This window comes from Apis dorsata, unplaced genomic scaffold (assembly GCF_000469605.1).
Source record: "Apis dorsata unplaced genomic scaffold, Apis dorsata 1.3 scaffold_416, whole genome shotgun sequence".
Taxonomy (NCBI): Eukaryota; Metazoa; Arthropoda; class Insecta; order Hymenoptera; family Apidae; genus Apis; species Apis dorsata.
In genome coordinates, this window is record NW_006263671.1 from 454,297 (window position 1) to 462,235 (window position 7,939).

General features: G+C 36.1%; 1 protein-coding gene and 2 long non-coding RNA genes across 5 annotated transcripts in view; 2 read left to right on the forward strand and 1 right to left on the reverse strand.

Annotated features, from left to right (window-relative positions):
- The window catches only part of LOC116186097, a 3,065-nt gene extending 2,089 nt beyond the window's left edge, over nucleotides 1–976 (forward strand). For both annotated transcript variants that reach the window (XR_004151035.1, XR_004151037.1), the window contains exons 3-4: nucleotides 142–249; nucleotides 325–976. This is a non-coding gene — a long non-coding RNA (uncharacterized LOC116186097). The remainder of the gene's footprint in view (nucleotides 1–141; nucleotides 250–324) is intronic.
- LOC102671953 overlaps nucleotides 1–7,939 on the reverse strand; it is a 35,064-nt gene that overhangs the window by 26,467 nt on the left and 658 nt on the right. Inside the window, exons 1-2 of one of the 2 annotated variants that reach the window (XM_031512362.1) lie at nucleotides 7,653–7,818; nucleotides 7,328–7,586 (exon numbers count right to left, since the gene is read on the reverse strand). The gene's annotated coding sequence lies outside the window, so the exon portion shown is untranslated. Of the gene's footprint in view, nucleotides 1–7,327; nucleotides 7,587–7,652; nucleotides 7,819–7,939 lie in introns of those variants that run through there. The other variant, XM_031512361.1, reaches the window with a different exon arrangement.
- LOC116186098 lies at nucleotides 4,815–6,703 on the forward strand. The gene is made up of 3 exons (XR_004151038.1): nucleotides 4,815–5,585; nucleotides 5,823–6,272; nucleotides 6,357–6,703. It is a non-coding gene; the product is annotated as an uncharacterized LOC116186098 (long non-coding RNA).

The following is a 7,939-nucleotide window of genomic DNA, read 5'->3' on the forward strand; positions in this document are numbered from 1 at the left end:
ATGGTCGAGATAATGTCAACAGTATTAATAAATTTGATAATAATTATATTAATAAAAATTATGAGAAAGTTATAAGAAAAAAGAAATAATTTTGTGTACAGAAGTGTAAAGCCATTAATCTAATGACATTCTTAATTGCAGATTCGACAGAAATTTCTAGTTTAAGACTGTGATGCTTTCTATAAGAAATTTCAAAGAAAAAGCGACAGACAAAAACAAGTCCTCGATCAAATCCCGCATCTAGTCTTGGTAAGTTTCTTTCTGCGCGTTAATGATCCCCAAATCTTCACAAAAGACTCGGATCGCAATCTTGTTTCCTTTTAGAATACCTGTTTATCTTGTAGCAATATCGAACCGTAGACGAGAAAGATTAGACATGCCTTGTTATGAGGTGAGATAGAGAATTCAAATCTTCCCTTTCGAAGCGAACTTCGTTAGCATAACAACGATCTGCAAGGAACACGTGGGACGTGAGACATTCAACAAAATGTAAAAAACGAAGAGACATGCTTCCAAGGGAACGAAGCTGTGCAGGCGCAATGATAACGTCGAGGAATTTTCACGTCACGGCTCTTAATAAAACTTACGAAACGCACGAAACGTAATAAACGAGCGACGTGTATAGGTGATACACGCGGCCAGGCGACTGACCCACTTTTTCTCAAGATGTATGAATATTAGTTTAACGAACTTGCCGCAACGAAGATATATCTACCACTCTTTCCTTCTTGCTTTTTCCGTAGGTAGATAGTATTGCGCTTCATGTACTTGCATTGCACGAATTTTTTTCCACATTAAACGAGCCGTCTTCAACTCGGGTGGTAATCAGCCATCTTCTTATTTTCACAAACGTTTTGCATTTTAAGCACGATGTCACGTAGAGATTTATCATCATTCTTAATCTAATATCTTTCGTTATTGATATTTCAAGAATATCTAATATAAAATTGTAAAATCTATTTATTAATTTGTAATATATATATGATTTATCATTTGTCAATTTACTAATATCATTCGTTGGTAATCTATAGCATAAGATGCCCCTAGATGTCAGTTTGATCGTAATTCTCTAGTAGGGAGAAAGCAAGCAGATTAACGCCGGTCAGAGTAATAATTCGTGCGGAGAACATCGGAAACGGTTGGAACGTCTGAATCGCATATCCGGCCGAAATGGCCGGATACGAATCGAGTGTCAGCTTTGGGAATTCAGCCGGTCGATCGGTCGATTATACACGCCGTAATAGAGCGTCACGCAACTATGAGAATCCGTTGTGTACTGGTTGGCTTCGAGCTGCCTCGAGATGTGTCGAAACAGAAGCTTCCACGCCACGCGCCACGCTTCAGGATTTGCAAGTGGACACGTGTATGTAGTTACCCTTTGGCACCGTGTTCTCGACGTGGAATTAACAACACGACGTCATTAGACCGGATGGAATAACTAATGAAAGACCGATTGGACAATGAAGATTGATTTTCAAAAATATAAAGAGCATTTCTAGTTGTGAATTATAATGTATGGAGTTAAAATATTTGATTTTTTTCGTAAGTGCCCAGTTTATTTAAATACAAAAGATCTTTCTATGTATAAATTGCAAAGAATTAAAACTTTTTATAAATTGTATCTAATATCTTTTTCCATGCATCGAATAAGTTACTTTTGTATCGATAGATTGAAAATTGTCACTCTATAAATGTTGAAACATCTCTTGACGTAATAATCCTGGCTGATCAATGATTGACAACTAACAATAAGTGGATGCCAATTAAATTCTCTTTTTTAAACACAGAAGTCCTATTGATGAAATGGTTGTGACAGCTCAGTCGATCATCGATACTGCCTTTTCCACGTATCATCTATCATTGGTTAAAACAGAACCTAAATAACAAGCAAGAATATTCAATTGGAAGAATCTCAGTTACTTCGGAACAGGAAACGATTACAGGATAATCAGAATCATCTACGTTTAATTGTAAAATGGTTTTACAATCGGATACTTATAATCGATTAGTAACGATCGGGTTAACGCTTTTCAATTAAAACTTTCTGTCGACAGGGACGGGCTCTGGACGTTGATAAAAGCATCGATTCCATGCAAGAGACAATATCTGAAGAATTTCAACGTGGAATCAATCTGACGATTACATTTATTTTATATTTATGGAAAGATCAAACTGCACGAAATACATAATACATCCACTTCATTGAAAGTTTACGAAACAGTAGACGTTATCTATCCTTGTGCAACGACACGAAGATTCGCCAACAGCTGCAATCGTCGGAAAAAGATACGAAAGCGTGCAATGTTTTAACTCGATTCAGAATTACCAGCTTGAACACGTGTACACGTGTATCCCCTTGTTGCGCGTTCACCGCGGCCATTAAAGCCGCAGCTTTAACTGACCCCGGTGGAGCTTTGCCGATATATTTTCCAGTAGAGGCCAGTAAACGCTGCAGTAAGTTGCTCACAGATCTGTCGATCGACATTTTATTGAACTATCTGGAACTAATTGTACTTGAAATTAGTCTTGATCTCTATCCAGATTATATTTAAACTTTGTCATTTCTATTAATGACAGATTAAAAATTTCTTTGAAAATTTTTGAGAATTCATATTGATATCACAAATCAAGATATTACTTGGTAAATATAAATGATAATTATTCTATATATTTTATAATATCATTCTTAAAAAATCTTTTGAATTTAAAAATAGATTGAATGATATTATCCATTTTTTTTCTCTATAAAGAATACTACTTTATTTTTTTATTCTTATTTTTTACAGCTTATAAATAACAAGAAGATAGAGAAAGATATTTTTCCCAGTATTCAAGCACTAAATCGTCAAATCATCCCATTATTCAAATCAGAAGACAATCAATCATCTAATCAACGATTCAAACTCTAATTATCAAGAGACTCTCAAAGTTCCTACTTCAAGATTGGAAACCGTGGAATTCCATTAAAGTACAGGTTCGTCCCATCGAGGGGTGAACTGCAAGAAAATACAGACAGAGTAACTCGGTTCCACGACCAATTCGAACAAAACGCTATTCGCAATACATGAAGGGAACGAGTTACTCGATATCCTTTTTTTCACTACTGGGAGCATGCACACCCTGATGACTGATCGTGGGAGCTCTTATTAAAGCGATTCACGTTGTAATTCTTCGCAATCCATGTTTCAAAAGGCGATGAACTATAACGTTTTCATTAGTCCTAGCTCGCTACGTGTAATTCCAGCGCACTGGTTGCCTTTTCGAGTCGTTTCATTCCAAGCGTATATATCACCGCGGTTCATGGCCAATGAGAATGCGATCCGGCTTCTACCTCAAGGTATTCTCTGCTCTTCTCTGTTTCCGCCGGAAGCCGCCGACTCGATTAATCGTCGATGGAAGGTAACGGTAACGTGTAACGGAGGCCAGAGTCAATCTCTTTGAGAGAAAAAGAAATTGTCTCTTCGTTTGTGTTTTATGTACAGCTTCTGGATAATTTGAAAGTTTTTTCGAAAAAACTTTGGAAAAAAAATTTAATCTTTGTCTTTTTGTCTTTTATCAGAATATGAGAAAAGAAGAAAGAAGCTTTTCTTTTTTAAACTTGAAATTTTTTTTTATTTATAGCAATTTAAGAAGAAAAGAAGGGGAATAATTATCAATAAGGATGAAATAGTTTTCTTGTTGTGAAACTTGTAAAGCCAAGTATTTCGGTGCATGATTGTAGAATCGGTGCGTCGGGTCTCTATGCACAATGAATGCTGGCACGAGGAGTTACCGCAATGGTGCCATTTGCTGCCGGAAACGTTGACCAGGGTATCGTAAAGAAGTTCAGAGAAGCCTCGAAAATGTTCACTGGAAGGCGACTTCTTTCCTTTGCGTGGCTGAAAGAAATTGAATTTACCGCTTTGTGAGAAACACCAAGATCTGCAACGTTCGAATCTCGTGGCCATTTTGAGCCCATCTTCTAGAGAAGCCAGAAACAGTTAATAGGATCATGAAAATCTAATAAATCTATTGGAATGTTTAATTACAATTCCTCATTTTATCTTTTTACTTTAAATATTATTGTGAATGTTAACAAATTTAACAAGGAATTGATAAAACAAAAATTATGAATATCACATAAGAGTAAGTTATTCTTTATAAAATTATATTTTAAAAAGAAAAAAAATACATTATTGAAATATTATGATTGAATTTCATAGATCATTCTTTTCATATTATCTGAAAAAAGTAATAATAAATTTTCTCTTCTTAGAATTGGCCACGTGGCAAACGAATCCCTGATGGAATGTTAAAGTTCGACATCCATGAAAGGAAACCATTTCTCAACCAACTCTTCGAACGGTAACGATAGTGGAAGAAAAGAAGGGGCATGAAGGAAGTTTCGCAGAAACGTAATAACTCTGGCAAAGATTAGACGGATAAGGGGGAACCGTCAAGACGTCTACTTCGTAAGATAAGATTCGGCAAAGACGCTTTGAAGCCTTTCGTATCGATAATGTAACTTTGACCGACCAGTCGTGTAACACTGAATCGCTCAATTACCAGGTCCAAGTATAACCGTGCAATGACTCGTGCACTTGGCAAAAAGAAAATGGAAAAATCGACCGATACGTAGTCCTAATAAAAATCCTTTTTTCAATTAATAAATTTTTAAATTATTTCAAAGAAATCATTAATATATAATTATTATAAAAATTTTTGATATCGTATACATAAAGTAGATCAGAATACTATTCGTTATTTTTTCGAAATTAAAAACATTTTTAATTTCTCGTTAACTCCGTTTCTAACTTTGGCATTTTCATTTCAGGAATCTAATTAATCTTAATCAAGAATTCAATTCGTAAAAGTAAACTATTGCTTAGAAATTAACACTTCATTCAATAAATGATCTGAATGAGAGAGTATCAAGGAGTACGTCGTAAAGATTTATGGTTCGTGAAACAACGTGAAGACAAGAAACGTTGGAATCCATCTTGGAAACTACTGGATGAACGGAAGAATGCTTGCACATTGTCGACAGACACCAGGAACGAGAATCTGAACAAGATTAGGCTAGTTTCCAAGTCAGCCGAGAGGACAGCCGTGCCACGCGACACTTTGCCGGCGACCAGTCCCTAATGATCGTTCGCATTTGTCGAATTTAATTCCGGATATTCGATTCCTAAATGCCTCGGGGCGAGACGAAAGCCAGCTGCCGGTGGAATCGATTCGAACATATCCCTGCTGGAGTTCAAGAGGTTGGATAGTTATCGGAAACGTGGCTAAAAACGATAGACTATATGGAAGATGGGAATGAAATACTATCTTGACCCTATTTACCGGCCTATAGATTCTTTGCTTATGAGTCGGTTGTTTAAACTGATATCTGATAACATAGTTTTTTTGATTGCAATCAAATATAATATCCACCAGTATTACTCGATAATATTTGATCACTTATCACATATAGATAAATGTGGGTCGGTCAATTAATTAAATTGGATTTTTCTTTTTTATTTCTTAAAAAATATGATATAAATGAATAAAAAAAAATGTTACAATTGATGTAACTTACATTCTGCTGTTACTTTTTGATATTTGTTTGTAAGTATCTACAAACAGTTATTGAATTGCATCTACAAAAATTTTTTATTATATGATTTAATTATGGTTTCATTGATTTATCTTGGTTTTGTGAAATAATATTCAAGATAACATTTATCTTAATGTTATTTGATAAATACTAATAATATTATATTGGCAAATGAATTATACCATACATTTAACGATTGATACATAAAATATAATATACATTAATAAAACATGTGATTACAGAGTGGAAAAATAATTAACAAAAGCAATGTATAATGAATAGTAGAGATTGAGAAGAAAATAGTTAAAGGAATGCTGGAAATGCTCGCGCGCTCGTGTATGCCTTGCGACATTAATCCATTTTCAGATAAGTATGCTCTCTGGTCGCTTAAACCTGACAAACTGTTTTCTCTGTGCTCAAAACGATAAGATCTTTTACGAATTATGCACAATTATGTCACGATCGTGGAATTAGAAATTTTCTAAACTTTAAATGTTATTTTCCGACGGCAAAATTTTTATGTAAGTATAAAAACGTCTAATCAATAGAAATTGCGCATGGATGAACAATGCATTTTATGTTTAATAGCGTTGTTAAAAATTATGATTATGAATTGGAAAATGGTTTGGAAGTTTTGAAACTAGAAGAGAATCTTTATAGTTCAATGGGTTAGAACAAAGAGATTGATTATGAGGTATTAAACTGGATAAGTATATATGATTATTATTTTTTCCTATACATCATTCTAGCTAAGTTTAAAATATGTATTTTTTGTTAGATATCAATGGTATCTATGATAGTTTCAAGAAATATTTTAAAAATATATAATTTTACAGATCACAGTATTTGGACGCTTTTCTGACATTTCTATCCAAATTATCATTGCAAATGCAGCTCTTACAAACATAATTACTACAATTATAGAAAATCATATAGGACAACACTATAAGAAAAATGAAATTATGAAATCTCGTAATGGAATAAGTAATAACACATCACATATTTTCAATTTTGAATATCATTTCACATTAACCCATATATGTTTCACATGTGTACAAGTTGATTCAACACCCAAAAAATTTCTTCCTTTTCGTTTTATAGAAACTGACTCGATCATTAACCAAAGATAATCACGATGGCGGACGCATAACTTGATCAATCCTCGACGATCTTGGCGATGTATTTTTTTTTTTTTCCCTTTATTTCTTTTCCTTATTTCTCTCTCCCTTTTTAGTTCGCAGTTGCGCAATCTTCCCCGTACTTTGAACGGTCTCGTTTCACCGTCTGCTCCGCTCCTTCGAGCAGATTTATTCTATTTATTCGCTCAACCTCGAGGGAAGTCGGCCGATTACGTCGAAATTCCTTCTCCAAAGCCCTGCGAATCGACCTCTTTCCAATCTTTCTCTCGCTCTTTCCTTTTTTCCCCTCTCCTCCCTCTCTCTTTCTCTCTTCCAGCCAAGCTTTCGAGTGTTTACTCGCGTGTTCGAGTTCTGTCAGTATCACACGCTCTCCGCCAAACAAATCGATCGTCTCCTATCGCCGCCTCTTTTCGCCGATTTTCGCCCGCCTTTCGACTCGACCGATCCCCCGGGACCACGAAGCTTTTACGGGTGAGAAACCAGGGGACCGGCAAGATCAATTCAAATATATGCACGATAACAATACGTGACAATGTTCTTTCACGAATATAATAAGAATATAATAACCTGAAATAATCTCGATAAAACGACGAAGTTAAATTGTACTTACATGTCCAAGGATCAGCCACGTTGAACGACAGGCTTAGGTACGAAGTTCTCGTCGCCTGGTGCGAGGAGAATCGGCTTGGCAACCGATGGAGTCGCGCGTGTGAACGTCCCTCGACACACAACGTGCACGCTTATCCGGGCTTCACAGCCGCGTCTTCCCTTCTATTGCGACGTCGCGCCTCCTCATCTCGCCATCACTTGTCTTCACGCAGAGATTCTTCCTCACTTTCCTTCACCAAAAATTCCATCTGTGCATCTTCCTTTCCAAAACACAATATACAAACGACTCCTCTCGAATTTTTTTTTCTTCTTCAAAGTTGACCAACCGTTGAATCAATTCGATAAACGTCCACAGAGGATGCCAGGGTGTCGGATTTCTCGCGTTGTATATACGAGCCCCCTCTACTTTCCCACCGAATCAGCCTTCGTTCGTTCGCGAGAAAACGGTTCGGAGGAGAAACAAGGAGAAAGAATGCCGCGACGAGAGGCAGGTCAGTGCGTTTGCTGGCAGAGAGATTGCCACCTCTATGCTTCCAAAAAATAATCCTTTCGCACAAGAAGCAACAGCAACCAAACCGACACACGCGATTCGTCGAATGAAAAAAAAAAAAAA